General features: G+C 42.0%; 1 non-coding gene across 1 annotated transcript; it reads left to right on the top strand.

Moving 5' to 3' along the window:
* The first annotated feature begins 14,048 nt into the window (after positions 1-14,048).
* LOC112084746 lies at positions 14,049-14,155 on the top strand. The gene has a single exon (XR_002898407.1). It is a non-coding gene; the product is annotated as a small nucleolar RNA R71 (small nucleolar RNA).
* The last annotated feature ends 6,819 nt before the right edge of the window (positions 14,156-20,974 follow it).

Here is a 20,974-nt window from a genome sequence, read left to right as displayed (position 1 = left end):
AGAGAAGGGAGAGCTACCTTTAGTGAAAACTAGTGAGTCTGAAGATAATGAGAAAGAATGAAGGAGCTCGCCTATTTATAGGAAAACCGAAGCGCGTGAATTCCGTGTGAACCTTGGAAACCGTCCAACAGCGCGTGGGATCTGCGGTGAATTAGCTGGCTCGTACTGCGTCGGTTGCACGCGCCAATAGATCAGGAATTTTCTTTTGGAAGACCAACGGTTGGGATACCCGAGCATTCAGCCGACATCTTAACATAGTAACGCCTCGTCGTTAACGAAACGGCTCGGCATTAACTCTCTTTTGAAACGCCTTGTCGTTAACGAAACGGCTCGGCATTAACTCTCTCTTGAAACGCCTCGTCGTTAACAAAATGGCTCGGCATCGACTTTCTCTCAAAACGCCTTGCCGTTCATTCAGCTCGGCATAACCTTCTCGAAACGCCTCGTCACGGCTCGCCACTACTAAACGGAATCGCCTCGTCCTTAACATGCCTCGGCATCTTTGGTACCCTCTCGAAACACCTCGGCATCCTCGGCACTCCTTGGGAACGCCTCGGCGTCTTCATTCCCAAAATACCTCACCTGGGCTTACGTCACAACAGCTTGACTCGATGGTTTATCCTACGGTCAGGAGTAATGGATCTCGTCACTCTCGCCTCCGAAACTGACGAGCTGGGGGGCTAACTGTTGGGGTCGGTTTTCACCCCAAGCGGATAAAACCATCTCAAAATGACTAAGTATGGAAGAAAGACAAATTAGCCGAACCGTGCTCACCAAGACAAGTGGGAGAGCCGTGGAGAAAGACAAGTGGGAGAGCCGTGGAGAAAGATAAGTGGGAGAGCCGTGGAAGATAGACAAGTGGGAGAGCCGTGGAGAAAGGCAGATGGGCCGAGCCGTGAATAGGGAAATGATAGATAAGACTTTTTAGGGTCTCAGGGCTATCAATCCCCTTGTCAAAGTAGCACAAAGAGGTTTATCAATCTAGATGTGGTGTTAGACACTAAACTATGTGATCAAGTTCTTAATTCAAGCAAACAAGAGTGGGTTTTGATTATCTAGAGACAAATACAAACTTAAACAGGATTAAAGACTAATGAAATGATTAAGCAAGAACTAAACAATGACAAATGATGAGAATGTATGACAGATGATGAGAAAGGTCTTAGACATGATAGTGGATTAGGGTGCCTTCAGTGATAGACTAATAAGCTAATGAATCATATGATCAAGCAAACCATTCAACATAAACATCTTTAATTAAGTTAATCCTCTCATGAAGATATTAACTCCTATGCTAAAACAGTTTCTAACCCAATCATCATCAGTTAGAGGTTAGACTTTTCTTTTCAAAACACAAGAGCTTTTCTTTTCTTTAAACAGCAGACCCCAAAAGGCTGTTCTATAAGCCCACAATGCATCATCCAGCCTTTTTCTCCAATCTATCTTGTTTGAGCTAACGGTCCTCTCAAGAATGGCCTTAATTTGTCTATTAGACACTTCAACCTGGCCACTAGTTTGAGGATGATAAGGAGTAGCTACCTTATGTTTCACTCCATGCTTCTTCAGCAGTCCTTTTAAGGTTTTGTTCACAAAGTGAGACCCTCCATCAGAAATAACAACCCTGGGTACTCCAAATCTTGGGAAGATTATGTTCTTGAACAACCTGACCACTACCTTGGAATCATTGGTAGGGGAAGCAATAGCCTCAACCCATTTGGACACATAGTCCACAGCCAGTAATATGTACTGATTCCCATAAGATGAGATGAAAGGCCCCATAAAGTCTACTCCCCAACAATCAAAGACTTCAACCTCTAGTATTGGATTTTGAGGCATCTCACTCCTCTTTGAAATGTTCCCATGCTTCTGACAGGCATCACATGTTGAAACAACCCTCTGAGCATCCTTGAACATTGTGGGCCACTAAAACCCACTCTGAAGAACCTTGGCCACAGTCTTCAATGCTCCCATGTGATCCTCAAAAGCTGATCCATGGCACTCTTGCAACACAGGTTGCATCTCCTCCTGAGCAAGACACCTTCTATACAGCTGATCTTTGTTCAGGACATACAGGTAAGGTTCATCCCAATGGTATCTTTGGACATCTCTGAAGAACTTCTTTCTGTGGTAAGCATCAAGTTCTGGTGGTTCCACTCCACAAGCAAGAAAGTTCACAATATCAGCAAACTAGGGCATTCTCTTCTCTTGGATGTTATCCACTTCCTCAAACTTCAAGTAAGAGCTAAGCACCATCAATGATTCCTCAGGGAGACTGTCATTAAGAGGGACTTCAGAGTCCACTCTTAACCTAGAGAGATGGTCTGCTGGCATAGTATATGACATGAAGTTTCCTGTCTTTCCTCTGGCCAAGCACAGCTCCAACTGCATAGTCTGATGCATCAGTCATAACCTCAAAAGGAAGAGACCAGTCTGGAGCCTGGACAATGGGTGCACTGACTAATGCATCCTTGATCTTCTTGAAGGCTTCTTCACACTCAGCATCAAAGACCAAGTCAACCTCTTTACACAATAGCCTTGTCAAAGGTCTGACTATTCTTCAGAAATCTTTGATGAATCTTCTGACTAAAGGAAGCTCCTTATCCCTTTGACTGAAGTGGGAGCTTGCAGATTCACCATCACTTCCACCTTTGCTCTGTCAACCTCTATGCCCTTCTCAGAGATCTTATGCCCAAGTAAAATTCCTTCCTGCACCATGAAGTGGCATTTCTCCCAATTTAACACCAGGTTATGCTGCTTATATCTCTCCAGGACCCGTGACAAGTTAGAAAGACAATCGGAGAAGGAGGAGCCATAGACAGAAAAATCGTCCATGAACACCTCCACCTTCTCTTCAATGATGTCAGAGAATATATGCATCATGTAACACTGGAATGTGGCAGGGGCGTTACAAAGGCCAAAAGGCATGCGCCTGTATGCAAATGTACCATAAGGACAAGTAAATGTGGTCTTCTCTTGGTCTCTCGGATCTATGGGAATTTAAAAGAATCCAGAGTAACCATCTAGAAAACAAAAGAAGGGATGGTTTGCAAGCCTCTCTAGCATTTGATCAATAAAAGGCAAAGGCAAATGATCTTTCCTAAAGGCTGCATTTAGCTTCCTATAATCTATACACATCCTGTGTCCAGTTATAGTTCTAGTAGCAATCAACTCATCCTTCTCATTTCTTATTACTGTCATTCCCCCCCCTTTTTGGGCACCACATGGACTGGTGAAACCCATCTAGAGTCTGAGATTGGGTAAATTATCCCAGCCTATAGGAGTTTGAGAAACTTTTTATTCACTACCTCTTTTAAGTTGGGATTGAGGCGCCTTTGGTGCTCTATGGATGACATAGACTCTTCTTCTAAGTAAATCCTATTAGTGCATAGGGAGGGTGATATACCCTTTATGTCATCCAGAGAGTAGCCAATGGATCCCCTATGTTTCCTCAACTCTTCTAACAACCTATGCTCTTGGTCCTCTAACAGCATATCATCGATAATGACAGGATAAGACTCATTGAGACCTAAGAAAGCATACCTGAGCCCCTTGGGAAGAGGTTTGAGTTCCAGCTGAGGTGCCTTGATAAGTTCATAATTTGCATCATTTAGGTTGCATATTTCATTCCAAATCATATTTTATTTCATGCATTTTAGGTCCTTAGGCTTTGTTTTAGAACTTAGGAGATGCATTAGGTCCCAATGAGTCTTAGCATGTTTTGAGTGTTTATCAGGTGCATTTGAAGCTATTTGGAGTTGAAGAGGTGAATCCAGGAAGAGAAATGGTGATCAAAGCTTGAAAGGAAGTTCTCGGCCATTCTCGCTGACCAGGAAGGTTTTTCTCGGCCATTCTCGCGTACCAGGAAAGATTTTATCGGCCAAAACACGTACCGCGGGTGGATCTTATCGGCCAAAACGCGTACCGGCTAAAGGATCTCTCGGCCAAAATCTCCGGGTGCAGACACGTTTCCGAAATCGCCTGTCCGGGGAACCTTCCGGTCCGATTCAGATGTCGGGTGCTTCATAGAGGTTGGAGAGGATTGGATCACGGTTTCATAGCAAGTGAAATCATGGAATTCGGACGCGTGAGCAGAGAGTTAAGCTCGTCGGAAGAAACCCCTGGCTCGCTGCTGTTTTGGACTAAGCCGATGAGCTCTGAAGAATGCGAAGGACGGTGTACTTCCAGGCCGATTCAGTTTCCGGGGCCTTCATCAGAATCAGAGACATTTGAGTCTTATTTTCAGAACGTCCGAGATCATTCAATTCGGAGCTATGAGCAGGAATATACGGTCTCCCGAATGGACACATGTCTAGACACCTCTCTCTGTTCGTGTAAATGCGCTGCAAAGATATGCCCTCCAGGAAGCCTTCCACTTCCCAAGCACCGAAACCTTCTTCACGAGAGTTGGAGATAAATGAGTCCTCGGTCTTCTGCAACCGGAATCACTCAATTGGGACACGTATCGTAGAAGTTACACTCTCCGGAATGCAAAGAGGTCCAAGCTGCTCTGAATGCTGCGAGATGGTCTTGCGACTTGGTTAACCCGCAGGCCTGAAGATGAATGCCTGAAAGCTGATGCTGCGAGTTGAGAAGTGCGGGTAAGCTATCACTGGATGAGGTCTGAGGCTCCCGAGCAAGAGAAATGCTAAGTCCACAATCGTGCGATTTAGGCATGCGAGTTAGCCGCGCCTGGAACTAAGCCGCACGATCACTCGCAAATCACTCCGACTTGAGCCTGCGACCTATGTGCAATGGAAACCAACCCGCACATATGCACATTCCCCAGAAACCGCCTTGGTCCTGCGAGTTGAAGAAGAAGAAGATCAAGCCGCAGCAAGACTCGCAAAACACTCCTACTTGGGCGTGCGGTTAAGACAAGACGATTTAAGTCTCACAAGACAGGTTCTTCATCTACTGCGACTTAGTCATGCTACCTGGGAGATACTGGACCAACCCGCAGGACTTCCACCTTATCCATTAAAGCCGGGTCAGGACCCGGTTTGTTCCGGGCTGACCCGGTTCGTTTTTAGAAAGATATAAATACTTTTTAGGGTTTTTAGAAAGATATAAATACCTTCTCGACATCCATCATATATTGGATACTGGCTTGCATTTAGCAGCTTAAAAAAACCTTTGGCATCTTCATTAGGTTCTTCTTCTATACTCGGAGATAACGTAAATTCACCAAAAGCATCAGTTACCATTTCGGCATAAGGGTTAGGAACATGCATGGAAAAATCTATCGGCATTCTTGTATTTTCTTCAGTATGAGTTGGGTGATTATCAGTCTCAAAGTGCTCTCCATGTGCTAACCAAACAACATAACCGGCCATAAACCCTCTGTTATATAAGTGACTAGAAACCATATCTTCAGTAAGAAACTTTCTATTCTTACACTTGGTGCATGGGCAGAACATTCTCTTCTTCTGAATAAATAAAACATGGTTCTTAACAAAACTCAGAAATTTTTTCAGTCCTTCTATGAAAGCATCTGAGACTTGATTGGTTGTCGGATCAATTCTTGCATACATCCATTGTCTCAAACCGTATTGACCATTATTCGAAGACATGAGAAATTTGTTCTGCAATCATAAAATATAAATTAATAACAAACGATTTAGAACCAATCATATAATATAAATTAATGGCTGGCATGATGATAAGTCAATTCAAGCTTAACAAACGATTTTGAACGTTTGTTTTTTTCCTCGGTGATCGGTGAAGAAGAATAATAAGATGTAGTACTGACTCAACTCAATTTTACTCACTCAATTTCTCGAAAGAACAATCACCTTATATCGACTTTTTAAAAAAAAAAAAATCGGTGACTTATTTAAAAGTCAGACTTATTAATACTATCCGAGCCCAATAACAGGCCCAACTATAGAATTGGGCAAGAAAATTTGCTACGACCCACAATCTGGAAGTCTATATTTTATTAGCTTGGAAGATGAAGACTCTTATTTATAGTACAACTTCCCCTTCTCAATTGTCCAATTTTGACGATGTGGGATAACCAAAAGACCTACTTAAAAATTTTTTTTTTTATAAAATCTAAATGTTGGAAAACAGCTATTAAAATATTGCAAATTTAGTGACAAAATTGTCACATGTGTTGTCACGTATTTTTAATCTATTTTTTCTTGCAAAAAAATCACGACTCATTATTGTTGAATATTTCTTGCAAATTAGTAATAAAAATTGGCAACAAACACTTTTATCGTTGTTCTGCAAGAATCATGTAAAAAAATTGCAACCTGTATCTATTATTGCAAAAAAATTGCAAAATTTGTCGTAAAATTTCAACGAAACCTGACTTTGCAAAAATTATGTTGCAATAGCCATTTTTTCTTGTAGTGCCACAAAGCAAGGAAAGTGTGATCCAGCGCCAAAAAGGACAAGGCCTGAAGGAAAAGCTTTGGTGGTTGCTTCTGGTTCCAAGAAGAAGGAGAAACAGTTGGCTGTGGTATCTGAGAGTGAACAGACTGAAAGTGACTCAAGCAGCTCAGCTGGTGGTTCCCAAGGCACCATTGAAGAGGGATCAAAGAAGTTCAAGAAACTGAACCAGAAACACTTGATTATCTGGCTAAGTTTCAACAGATAGAGATCCAGCAAGGGAGATTCCCTGATTTGGACTTTCTGAAGAAGATTGGCATCTATGAAGATGTCAAGACTTTGCTTGGGAACATGGGTGTTGAGTCACTTTTGGAGATGAGAGAGATCGCTTATGAACAGGAGTCTCAAGAATTCTTGGCTTCCTTTGAAGCTTTCATTTACTACCCAAGGGATTCAAGAATTATTCAAGGAGATGGGCTTGGACATGTGGAGTTTACTGTGAAAGGGAAGGAGTATTCAGTGTCATTCAGAGAATTGAATGAGATTTTTGGGTTTTCAGCACCTAGAAATGAACCTCTCTCCAACCAGGTCAATCTCAGAAAAGATGAGGTCCAACTTCTATGGAGATCAATTGCTTCTGGGAAGTACACAGCTGGAACAGCTAAGTCCTCTTGGATAAGGAATCCAGTTCTAAGATATGTACACAAGATTCTCTCTCACAGTTTCTACTTCAAGATTGATGTTGGAAGAGTTCACAAAGGAGATCTGATGCTTCTTAATGTGGGGCTGAAACCGCTGATGCCAACTCATGAAGATGGGGAACCCTATGAAGGGTATGAATACCCACTTTGCCTTGCCTCTCAATTAGCAAGGTCTTTGATGTTCTACAAAAAGTGCATTTGGGGTTCTACAAAGCAAGATGCAAAGCTGGCCCATGGATGGGTGGTAACAAAGATCTTGAAAGCCAAGGGGTACAGATTCAAGGAGAACAAGGCAAAGTTTGATCTGATTAATGAAGCACATTTGTGTAAGATTGGCTTCCTCCAAGGAAGAGTGGGTACCAAGGTAGTATACAACTTCAAGACTCTAATCAGTGAGCCAGCCCAAGTTCTCCTGCCCAATCCCTCCATCACCACAGTCCAAGTTAAAAGGAACATTCACTTCTTCTTGCTGAAGGAAGAGCTGTACAATGTCCAAACTGATCCACCAATCCTCATATACAAGCAAGCTTGCAGAGAAGAAGCCTCCAAGGGAAAGAAAGCAACCGATGAAGATGCTACCACAAGTGCTGCTGGTGCTCAAGATGGTGATCTGCCTCCACCTCAAAAACGTTTTGGTGGAAACAGATATCACTTTGATGATTACAACTGTGAGGAGCCAGGCACTTCAGGGTTTAGAGCTCAACAAAAGATTGGTATTCTCCAACAATGGTGCAAGTACCAAGACAAAACCATCCACAAGATGGCCAAGTGCATCAAGGAGATGAATAAGAGGATCAAGAAGCTTGAAAACCCTTGCAAAGGTGGGTCTCCAGCACCGGTTTCACCAAGGAACAGAGAGGAAGTTGGAGAGAGTTCCATGAATTGCACAACCCTAGTCACATATGGAACCACTTGGGTGGATCTTGACGACGGGTCTGATGAGGCAAGCCATCATTCTTGGGAGACACCATCCGGCCACACTTCAAACCCCTCTTACTCATTGGGGTCTGACTTCCACAGCTCCTAGGTAACACTCAAAACCTTGTAAATAGCATGTAAATTTTTTTTCTTTTGCATTTTACTTATTTACTTTGTTTTAACTCCTTTCTCATGCTTTTATAACACAAGGGACTGTGTTATTTAAGTGTGGGGGAGGAGTTTCATCCTTTACTAATCATGTTTTCTCTTTTCTTATTTTACACTTTGAGTCTTGAGTCACATTCTAGTTGCATATTCATGTAGTCTCATCTAAGTGCATATAAAAAACCAAAAAAAAAAAAATGGAAAAATCTGAAAAATTTTCACAAAAAAAATATGATCATGTAGCTGCATTCTCATTTTTAGGATTGAGTCTAGATTGCATATTCATGTAGGTTGCATCTTGCAGGGAGTAATGATAGGTTTTCTAGAGAGTACATCACTTTGAGAACTTGAACTGAATATGCTTGTGAATCTTTTTCTGTGCTTGCAAAGTCTGAAACGATTTGAATCTGAGAAGCAAGTTTGAATTGAACTCAACTCTAATAAGTGAAAACCCTGAACTTGACTTGAAATTATCATTTGGTGCATTGTTTGAATAAGCTTGTGGATACCAATATACATATTTGAGCTAGAATCTTGTTTTTACCATCCTCTTCCTTAGCTCAAATAGCTGAATCTGCATAATAGATCAGTTTTCCTCACCCTGAACCCATCCTTCTTTCAAGCCAATTGTTTGTGTGTGATTGAGAGGCCACCTTGGACCAAACTTAGCAGAAAGTGTTAGGTTTAGGGCGACAAGGGCAAGTCTCATTGAGTGCTAAGTTCCATCATCAAGGAGCTGAGAGATTTGGCAAGAACTAAGTGTGGGGGAATACATGTTGGTGAGTGGAAAAAGGAGAGATGAGTGGAAATAAAAGGAGAATGCAACAAACTAGGGGATAGCCTCTAAGTGAAAAGAAAAGAAGAAAAAAAAGAGGTTAAAGGTTACAAAAGAAAGTGAAAAAGAGCTATGGAAAGTTTGAACTCCAAAGACTTGTGTATGAAAAAGAAAAGAGAGTCCCCTAGTGAGAGAAGAATGAGTGTGAAAAGTAAGCAAGTGAGGAAACTTTGAGTAGAGTGTGGGGTGGGGTGAGTCTTTGCCCTTGTATGCATAGGTTGCCTTTTACCTTTAGCATTCTGCCAAAGTTTGGTCATTCATAGAGAGATCCTTTTGCTGCATTGAACCCACTCAGGCATTGATAAGATCATTTTAGTCTCATAACCTCACCCTAGCCAAACTATGTTTGTTTAAACAATGCATCATTTGATCCACTTGGTAAAAAGCTTAATGAATGTGAAAGAGTTGAGAGAGAGAAGAACTTGTGGAGATTCCTTGTTGAGTTGATATACATCTGAGTATGGCTTTGCATTGCATAATTGAGCATGAACTTGAATTCTGATTGTGATCACTTCTCTCAAAAAGGAAATGTGAACTCCCATGCATTCAACCTCTTTCTCTCATTTGTTCTTGTTTGCTTGAGGACAAGCAAAGGACAAGTGTGGGGGAGTTGATATGTTCATAATTTGCATCATTTAGGTTGCATATATCATTCCAAATCATGTTTTATTTCATTCATTTTAGGTCTTTGGGGTTTGTTTTAGAACTTAGGAGATGCATTAGGTCCCAATGAGTCTTTGCATGTCTTGAGTGTTTATCAGGTGCATTTGAAGCTATTTGGAGTTGAAGAGGTGAATCCAAGAAGAGAAATGGTGATCAAAGCTTGAAAGGAAGTTCTCGGCCATTCTCGCTGACCAGGAAGGTTTTTCTCGGCCATTCTCACGTACCAGGAAATATTTTATCGGCCAAAACACGTACCGCGGGTGGATCTTATCGGCCAAAACGCGTACCGGCTAAAGGATCTCTCGGCCAAAATCTCCGGGTGCAGACACGTTTCCGAAATCGCCTGTCCGGGGAACCTTCCAGTCCGATTCAGATGTCGGGTGCTTCATAGAGGTTGGAGAGGATTGGATCACGGTTTCATAGCAAGTAGAATCATGGAATTCGGACGCGTGAGCAGAGAGTTAATCTCGTCGGAAGAAACCCCTGTCTCGCTGCTGTTTTGGACCAAGCCGATGAGCTCGGAAGAATGCGAAGGACGGTGTACTTCCAGGCCGATTCAGTTTCCGGGGCTTTCATGAGAATCAGAGACATTTGAGTCTTCTTTCCAGAACGTCCGAGATCCATCAATTCGGAGCTATGAGAAGGAATATACGGTCTCCGGAATGGACACATGTCTAGACGCCTCTCTCTGTTCGTGTAAATGAGCTGCAAAGATGTGCCCTCCAGGAAGCCTTCCACTTCCCAATAACCGAAACTTGCTTCACAAAAGTTGGAGATAAATGAGACATCTGTCTGCTGCAACCGGAATCACTCAATTCGGACAAGTATCGTAGAAGTTACACTCTCCGGAATGCGAAGTGGTCCAAGCTGCTCTGAATGCTGCGAGATGGTCTTGCGACTTAGTTAACCCGCAGGCCTGAAGACGAATGCCTGAAAGCTGATGCTGCGAGTTGAGAAGTGCGGGTAAGCTATCCCTGGATGAGGTCTGAGGCTCCCGAGCAAAATAGAAATGCGAAGTCCACAATCGTGCGACTTAGGCATGCGAGTTAGCCGCGCCTGGAACTAAGCCGCACGATCACTCGCAAATCACTCCGACTTGAGCCTGCAACCTATGTGCAATGGAAACCAACCCGCACATATGCACATTCCCCAGAAACCGCATTGGTCCTGCGAGTTGAAGAAGAAGAAGATCAAGCAGCAGCAACACTCGCAAAACACTCCTACTTGGGCGTGCGGCTAAGACAAGACAATTTAAGTCTCACAAGACAGGTTCTTCATCTACTGCGACTTAGTCATGCTACCTGGGAGATACTGGACCAACCCGCAGGACTTCCACCTTATCCATTAAAGCCGGGTCAGGACCCGGTTTGTTCCGGGCTGACCCGGTTCGTTTTTAGAAAGATATAAATACTTTTTAGGGTTTTTTGTGCGAAAACTAAGCTTTATTCCCTTTGTCTCTTGCCTCTTTTGTGAAAAAGACTCCACTAAGAAGAGAAATATCGATTATTGAGTGTTTAATCGAGAGAGTTTAAGAGATCTTGTGTTTAAAGCTGCTTTCTTCTTAATCTATCATCTCCATCTCCATCTCTCATCATTAATCATGCTAATCTTCTCTACTTGCAAAGGTTTAAGAGAGATTAGTATGATTAGTGAGTAGTCACCTTAATGAGGTTCTAGATGTGTAGGTTAGGGTGCTAAAGTGTTAGATTAGGAGTGCTTAGGGCTAGATTCATTGATTCATCTCTCTAAACAGCTGTTCTCTATGCTAGATCCTTGCATATCACTTGAGATCTAGATTCTGGGAATTTCATGCACCAAAAGTGTTTGATGAAATTCCTGAAAGAGCTGTATTAGAGGTTTAAGCATTTTCTGCATGATGATGTATTGTTATTTGCTTGAATGATCATTAAGAACTGTTTATTAATGCATATTGATTCATATTTCACAAATGGGAATTTGGTTTGAAAATGGATTAGTATAGGGGTTAATACCTTCATGAGAGGATTAACCTAGATTAGAGTTTTTAATCATTTGAATCATGTCTCATCATTGTCATTAGCATTTCTAGTTTAGCACCAAAGCACCCTAACCAACTATCATGTCTAGAATCTCATGCCTGCATCATATCATATTCATATCATTTGTCATTGTCATTAGTCTTTAATCCTGTTTAAGTTTGTAGTTGTCTTTAGATAATCAAAATCACTCTTGTTTGCTTGAATTAAGAACCTGATTACATAGCTTAGTGTCTATCACCACATTCTTGGATTGATAAACCCCTTGTACTACAAGACAGGGGATTGATAACCTCTACAAAGAGCCTTGAAAACTCTTAGTTATCATGCCTTAGACTCATCGCAGTCAGCACTGAAGTTGTCTTGCTCACACGGCCCAGCATGCTCCTTCACCTTAGAACCCACGGCCATGACTGCTTGAACTGCTCCTTGGCTTGTGTTTGAGCCTCTGATATCCAAGACCTCAGGGCCACTTTGTTCCAGTTCCAAAAACCTTGTCTCAGAACCAAGTTCTCTTGCATTATCCAAATACAGCTTGTATCCTTCACTCTCCTCTGCTAAGAACCCATGGTCTCCTTGTTCTTGGGTTAAAGCAGCTTGAAGAGGATCATCAGTATTCAGTTCCTCAAGCAACTCATCTGCCAGCTGATCCATTGCCTCTACATCGAAGCATTGTCCTTCTATGGTGGGCTTCTGCATCATCTCATTAACATCAAACTTAAGCCTCTCAGACCCAAGTTGAAGCTCTATGATGCCACCTCTCACATCAATAAGTGCTCTTGCTGTGGCCAAGAATGGCCTGCCCAAAATAAGAGAACAAACTGGTTCCTCATCCATTTCTAGCACAACAAAATCAGTTGGAACCTCAAAACCACCTATCTTGACAGGAAGATCTTCCAACATCCCAACAGGTAACCTATTTGATCTGTCTGCAAGGACAAGAGAGATCCTAGCAGGTTTGAACACTCTAAATCCAAGCTTCTTCGCTATGGAGAATGGCATCAAGCTGACAGATGTTCCCAGATCACAAAGTCATCCAGAAAATAGCAGAGGCCCTATGGCACAAGGGAGTGTGAAACTCACTGGATCAGTCAACTTTCTTGGAATGGACTTTCTCTCAATGATGGCACTGCATTCATGACTCAATACCACCATACCTTGAAGCTCTTTAGTCTTGTTCAGAATAACATCTTTTAAGAACTTACCCATCTTTGGCATCATTAGAAATGCATCAATGAGAGGCTTTGTGAGTGCTGTCTCATTGAGAGCCTTCTCAAATACAGCTCTTGCCTTGTCTACAAGCTGCTTCTTGAATGTCCCTGGAAATGGGAGCTTGGGTTGGTATGGAGGTGGTGGGACTTATAGCTTTTCTGGTTCAAGATCCTTTTCCACCTCTTTACCCTTTTCTTTCCTTGATCTTTCAGCAACTTGATCATCTTTTAAGGCTGCCTCCCCCTCAGTTTGATCATTGTCCTCAATGATCACATTGTTGTGCTCAATAACAGGTAACTCTTTGCCACTTCTCAGTGTAATGGCCTTAGCATATTCCTTGGGGTTAGTTCAGGCTTACCAGGTAGTTGGCCTTGGTTCCTTGAGCTAGAGGCCTGATTTTGCTTCAATTCCTTGATGTCCTGCTGCATAGATGCGTACTGACTTGCAAACACTTGTTGACCCTGAAGCAGCTGTTGTAGAATCCCAACCATATCTGAACCCATCTGTGGCTGCTGGTGAACAGGTGCTGACTGAAACTGATGTTGAACTGGCGCCTGCTGCTGGAATTGTGGTGGACCAAACCCTGGTGATGCCTTTGGCTGCTGCTGTGAACTGAAACCAGAACTCTGAAGTGGTTGCTGCTGCTGATTGTAACCCTGATTCTGAGAAAACTGATTCTTTGGTTGAAAAGACCCTTGAAAGTTGTTCTTGGGAACAAAATTATGTGGAGCTTGAGAGGTAGGGTAGACTTGGTCTTGTGGGTTTGCTACATTGGGATTCCTGTAAGAAAGGTTCTGATTGGAATTGGCATACTGATACCTTTGGAACCTCTGATTCCCAATACAGTTTAGCTCTTCCTGAGTAAGACCTTCTTCACTGATGTTCTCAAAGCATTGAGAAAGTTCATCATACTCTCCTACAAAGTGCATTGGCTTTTGAGTGGCCAATAACACCTTGTCCAACTTGCTTTCAAGTGTTTTAACGTCCTTCTCATACCTTTGATTCCTACTTGAACTCTCACTCCTATTGGTTCTATCAAAGTCTTCTCCATATGTATCATTGCTCATTGCTAAGTTCTCAACCAGCTCTAAAGCAGCATGAATCTCCTTTCCCATAAAATTTCCATTGGAGGCAGTATCCAGCTGGTTCCTTATCTTGGGAAGAGCTCCTTTATACAGTGTGCTGAGAAGAGAAGCCTCACTAAACCCATGGTGTGGGCATTGGTTGGTGTAGCTCCTGAATCTCTCATATGCTTCACCAAAACTCTCATTGCTATGTTGAGTGAAGCTGGAGATTTGGTTTCTTAGCTTTGCTGTTCTTGAAGTTGAGAAGAACTTAGACAGAAATGCCTGCTTGCATTGCTCCCAGGTCTGAATGGAGCCTCTTGGGAGATTCTCCTCCCATTGGTGTGCTTTGTCACCAAGACCGAAGGGGAATAATCTGAGCTTGAAACTGTCCTCTGATACTCCATTTATCTTTGTCAAGTCACACACTTTATCAAATTGATCCAAGTGTTCCAAGGGATCTTCCATTGTCAATCCATGGAACTTTGAGTTTTGGACCATATTCAATAAGGATGCCTTCACTTCAAAATTGTTGCTTTGCACAGGTGGTGCTTGAATTCCAGCTCCATACTGATGAGCATTGGCCCTGTCATTCTCACCAACATAGACCTGTGGCTGCTCATATATCCTTGGTTGGTTTTGGAAGGGCTGTTGGTGGTGCACCTGTTGTCTTTGCTGTACATTGGCCTGATGCCTTTGCTGATGAGCTGGAGCTTGTCCTTGGTGGACATAAGCTTGCTGTTGATGCTCTTGTTCCTGCTGAACATTACCCTGATGGAACCTTTGACCAGCTCCATTACCAGCTGCAATACCAACTCCATTACCCTGAGCCTGTTGCTCCTGAGCCGGTTGCTCAATGTCAACCACATGCTCTCTTTGATCTTCCATGTCAGCCTGATCAGTCTGTCTTCCACGCCTATCCCTTCTCCTCCTTGGGACCAAAAGATTAATGTTGTCGTTTAAGGGTAAAGGTGGACCACAGCTTCTTGATCTGGACCTGGTGTTCATCCACCTGAAACTCACAACCAGAACTTGAAAGAAATTAGAAAACACAAAAAAAAATGCTTGATCTCAAGAAATGACACAATCTTAATGCTATCACACTTTGGCAACGGTGCCAATTGATAGCTCAGAGTTTTCAAGGCTCTAAATGAGGGGTTATCAATCCCTTTTGTCACTTTGCAGTACAAAGGGTATCAATCCATCATGTATAGACACTAAGATGCAGGATCAGTTCTTAATTCAAGCCAAATGAGTGAGGTTTTGATGTTACTTACACTAAACAAGCTTAGAACAAGAATTAAAGCTAATGATCAACTTAAACAAGCAAGTAAATAAGCTAAATGAGATGAGAATGTATGTATGATGATGAGAAAGGTCTTAGACATGATAGTGGCTTAGGGTGCCTTTGGTGCGAAACTAGTGAGCTAATGAATCATGTGATCAAGCAAACCATTCAACTTAAACATCATTAACTAAGCTAATCCTCTCATGAAGGCATTAACTTCTATGTTAAAACAGTTTCTAACCTAATCATCATTAGTGAAACATGGATCAACAAGCATTAAGAACCAGTTTAATCTGTCATTTAAGCATATAAACAATCATTCCCATGATGAATAATACTTAAACCTCTAACAACCTTGGTTCAGGCATTTCATCAAATACTTTTCGTGCATGAAATACCCAGAATCTAGACCACATATTATGTGTATGGATCTAGCATAGAGAACAGGTTGTAGAGAATGGAATATGAATGATCTAATCCCTAAACTCACTAATCTAACACCTAAGCACCCTAATCTACATATCTAAGACCTTAATATGGGGTTTACTCACTAATCATGATCAACACACTAGATCCTTTGCAAGATGTGTTGTTAACCATGATTAGAAGTGTGTAAATGAAGATGGAGATGATAGATTAAGAAGAAGACAGCGTTAAACACTCAAGAATCTCTGAATCTCTTGATTAAAACGCCTAAAATCAGATATTTCTCTTCAAAAGAAGTTTTCTGACACAAAAGACGCAAAGAAAATGAGGAATAAAGCTTAAGTCCTTGGGGTGAAACCCTAAAAAAACTATATATAGGTCCTAAAACGAACAGGGTTGGCCCGGAACAAACCGGGTCCTGACCCGGCTTTATTGGGTAAAATGTCGAGTGTGCGAGTTGGTCAGGAGCTTCCCAAGTCGCATGCCCAAGTCGCACATGATAACTAAGGTTTTTAAAGCCTTAGATGGGTTATCATTCCCCTTGTCAAAGTAGTATAAGGGGTGTCAATCCATATGTGTGGTAGTTAGGCACTAGTTTATGTGATAGGTTCTTAAGTCAAGTAATCAAAGATGAGTTTTGTGAAACCAGCAACAAGAAAGCATAAAACAAGAAACAAACAAGCTATGATTAATGAACTAAGCAAGCAAACAAAACAAGATGATGGTGATTAAGCAAATGATAAAAGCTAAACCTCTAGATGTGATCATTGATTAGGGTGCTTTAGATATTGAATCATGATGCTAAGAACATAATGCAACACTTGCTACTCTTTAGTCTAGGCTTCTTAATCAGATTAATTCATTCCCATGACAATAATCCCTTTGCAAATCACTTAATCAAGTCTAACAACCATTAGATATAATCAAGCAATCAGCAAGCATAATGCATCAAGCCTAATAAGTGACCAAACAATCTCTCAACCAAGAAGACTGAATCTTATACAGAAAGACATAACAAGCAATCACATGATCTCAAACATTTCAACTTAGAACTCTAATCTAGACTAATCCTCTCATGAAGGCATTAATCTCTACACTAATCCACTTTCAAACCAAATCATCATTTGTGAAATATGAATCAATGAGCATTAAGAAACAGTTCTAATAAGTCATTCATGCATTTAACAAATCATTCCCATGATGAAAAAGGCATAAACCCTTAAGTTAGCTCATTCAGGCATTTCATCAAACACTTTTGGTGCATGAAATGCCTATGAACCCAGATTTCACTTTCCCAAGGAAATCTGGCATTAGGAGCAACTAACTAAGGAAATGGAATGAGAATCTAAACCCTAAACATCACCAATCAAACATCTAAGCACCCTAATCTACACACCTAGAAGTTTAAAAGATGACTACTCACTAATCATGAAGAACACATCTAATCTTTTGCAAGAGATGATGTTAATCATGATTAGAAGTAGAAATGAGATGATGAGATGATAAGAAACAGACTTGGAATGATCAAATCCCTTCAGATATCTCTTAATCAAAAACGTTTTTACACTCAAAAGGAAAGAAAACTAGAGAGAAAACTAAGTAGAAGATAACCTCCTTGGGTTTTTCTCCCAAAAAACTATATATACCTAGTGCTAATGGACCGGGTCAGCCCAGGACAAACTGGGTACTGACCCGGCTCAGTTGGGTCAAGTGGAAATCCTGCGGGTCAGTCCAGTATGTCCCAGGTCGCACACCTAAGTCGCAGTAGATGAAGACTTGTCTTGTGAAGCCTGAATCGCCTTGTCTTAGCCGCACGCCTAAGTAGGAGTGTTTTGCGAGTGTTGCTGCGGCTTGGTCTCCTTCCTCTCCAACTCGCAGGGCTAAGGCGGTTTCTGGGGAATGTACAAACAGTGCGGGTTGGTCTCTATTGCACCTAGGTCGCAGGCTCAAGTCGGAGTGATTTGCGAGTGTTGCTGCGGCTTGGTCTCCTTCCTCTCCAACTCGCAGCATCCAGAGCAGCTTAGACCACTTCGCATTCCGGAGAGTGTAACTCCTATGAGACTTGTCCGAATTGAATGATTTCGAAGGCAGAAGACAGAGGACTCATTTATCTCCAACTTTTGTGAAGAAAGCTTCGGTGCTTGGGAAGTGTAAGGCTTCCTGGAGGGCACATCTTTGCAGTGCATGTACACGACCAGAGAGAGGCGTCTAGACATGTGTCCATTCCGGAGACTGTATCTTTTTGCTCATAGATCCGAATTGAATGCTCTTGGACGTTCTGGAAAGAAGGCTCAAATGTCTATGGTTCTCATGAAGGACCCGGAAACTAAATCGGCCTGGAAGTGCACCGTCCTTCGCATCCTTTAGAACTGATCTGCTCGGTCCGGAATACCTGCGAGACTGGGGTTCCTTCCGACAAGCTTATCTCTCTGCTCACGCGTCCGAATTCCACGATTCTACTTGCTAAGAGACCGTGATGCAATGCTCTCCAACTTCTATGAAGCACCCGCCGTCTGAATCGGACCGGAAGGCTCCCCGGACAGGCGATCATTCAGGGGTATCGGATTGCTCCGGAATGAGTGCGAGACCTGTTCGTCTTCCGATTACCATATCTTTCAGTTCTGTGGTCCAAATGCCTTGATTCCAACTGTTATGGACTCTTGACTCAATTATCTCCAACCTTTATGAAGACTCCGACAGCTAAATCTGACCGGAAGGTTCCCCGGACAGGCGATTTCGGAAACGTGTCTGCACCCGGAGATTTTGGCCGAGAGACTTGACCGCGGTACGTGTTATTGGCCGAGAAAGCTACCCGCGGGAAGGATTTTGGTCGAGAACCTTCGACCTTCAGTACACCATTTTGCCGAGAAACCCAAAATTGCTCCTTTTCACCATTTTTGATCATTCCAACTCCATTTCTTCATCTGAATCACATCATCCACTCCAAATTGGCTCCAAAAGCACCTGTTTAACACTCCAAAACATGCAAAACTCTCTTGGACCTAATGCAATCTCCTAAGTCCTAAAACAATGCCTAAAGACCTAAAATGCATGCAAATGAGACATGATTTTGACTAGAATATGTACATTAAATGATGCAATTTATGAATATATCAACTCCCCCACACTTATCCTTTGCTTGTCCTCAAGCAAAAAGAACAAATGAGAGAGAGAGGTTGAATGCATTGGGAGTTCATATTTCCTTTGAAAGAGAAAAGTGACAACTAAGAGAATTCAAGTTCATGCTCAATATGCAATGCAAGACCATACTCTGATGTATCAACTCAACAGTAATCTCCACAAGTTCTCTTATTCCTCAACTCTTTGACATTCATTAAGCTCTTTACCAAGTGGATCAAATGATGCAATGTTCAAACAAGCAAAGTTTGGCTAGGGTGAGGTAATGAGACTAAAATGATCTCATCAGCGCCTGAGTGGGTTTAATGCAGCAAGGGGATCTCTCTTTGAATGATCAAACTTTGGCAGAATGCTAAAGGTAAAAAGCAACCTATGCATACAAGGGCAAGGACTCATCCCACCCCACACTCTACTCAAAGCTTTCTCACTTGCTCAACCTCTCAAGAACCTCACTTTCCACACTAATTTCCTCTCACTAGGGGACTCACTTTTCATTTTCACACTCAATCTTGGAGTTCAAACTTTACATAGCTCTTTTTCACTTTCTTTTGTAACTTCTAGCCTCTTTTTTTTCTTTTTAAAACATTTGAGCTCTTGGGCTTCTTTTCTTTTCTTTTCACTTAGAGGCTAGACTTTTTCTTTTCAAAACACTAGAGCTCACTTTCTTGACTCAAAACTCCAAGACTGATTTCTTTTCTTTTTCTATCCCCTAGTTCCCACCATTCTCCTTTTATTTCCACTCATCTCTCCTTTTTCCACTCACCAACAAGTATTCCCCCACACTTAGTTCTCACCAAATCTCTCAGCTCCTTGATGATGGAACTTAACACTCAATGAGACTTGCCCTTGTCGCTCTAAACCTAACACTTTCTGCTAAGTTTGATCCAAGGTGGCCTTTCAATCACACACAAACATTTGGCTTGAAGGAAGGATGGGTTCAAGGTGAGGAAAACTGATCCAGATGTGGACTCAGCTATTTGAGCTAAGGAAGAGGGTGGTAAAAACAGGATTCTAGCTCAAATATGTATATAGGTATCCACAAGCTTATTCAAACAATGCATCAAAGATAATTTCAAGTCAAGTTCAAGGTTTTCACTTATTAGAGTTGAGTTCAATTCAAACTTGCTTCTCAGATTCAAATCATTTCAAGCTTTGCAAGCACAGAAGTCATTTCACAAGCATATTTAATCCAAATTCTCAAAGTGATGTACTCTCAAGGAAAGAACCTATCATTACTCCCATTTGCATATGATGCAACCTATATGAAAATGCAAACTAGACTCAACCTGAAATGTGAATGCAACTACATGAGCATTTTTTGTGAAAATTTTTTCAGATTTTTCCATTTTTTTGGTTTTTTATATGCACTTAGATGAATGCAAAATGAGACTCAAAGTGAAAAGGAAAATAAGATCAGAATAAACATGATTAGTAAACACAAAACCCCTCCCCCACACTTAAATAACACAGTCCCTTGTGTTATAAAAGCATGAGAAAGAGAAAAAAAATCAAACATGAAATGCAAAAGATAAAGAAAAATGCTAAATGCTCATGTACAAGTGTATGGAGTGATACCTGGTGTGGTTCTTGTGCAAAAGGGGAGTGAGTATCTGCACCAGATGAGGCCAGACACCACTGGAGATGGATTTTGCTTGGCCTGAACTCCCTTGCTGCGGCCTGGTCTTGTCTTGATCCAAACCGCACACCTAGGTAGCACTGAGACGTTCTCCAAGTTTTTCAGTCCCTAAACACTTCTCTCAGCCCTCTCACATGCTCCATTCCATTCATCACTGAGCTATGTCCTCCAAAAATCACCTGGAATCTGAGACCAACTCACAAAACCCATCAAAAGATCCTAAAACATAAAAAGAAATGAGAGAAAAGAATAAAAAGATTATATACAAGGATAAGCTTGGGGTGTCTCCCAAGAGCACTTTGTTTAAAGTCACTAAGTTTGACTTTCAAAAACCTGTTTTCAGCTGGGGTGAGGTTGAGCACTGATGCTCTTCAGCACTTCAATGGTCCTGAGCAAGAAAGCTGAGTTGGTTTGCTGCCTTTGGGAACCATTAGACCCTTGTCCTTGAGATCCCACCTTGAGACCTTTGTCCACCAGCTCTTGAATACCATCTGGGTCTTTATCAAAGACGGCCCCAGTGAGACAAAGCCTCACCACACAAAGCGGGCCTGGCTTCCCGCATCAATCCAGCTCATGC

The sequence above is a fragment of the Eutrema salsugineum genome, unplaced genomic scaffold, assembly GCF_000478725.1.
Source record: "Eutrema salsugineum unplaced genomic scaffold, Eutsalg1_0 scaffold_4, whole genome shotgun sequence".
In the NCBI taxonomy this organism is placed as follows: Eukaryota; Viridiplantae; Streptophyta; class Magnoliopsida; order Brassicales; family Brassicaceae; genus Eutrema; species Eutrema salsugineum.
The sequence above is the reverse complement of the archived record's forward strand: the minus strand, read 5'-3'. Positions and strand labels throughout refer to the sequence as shown.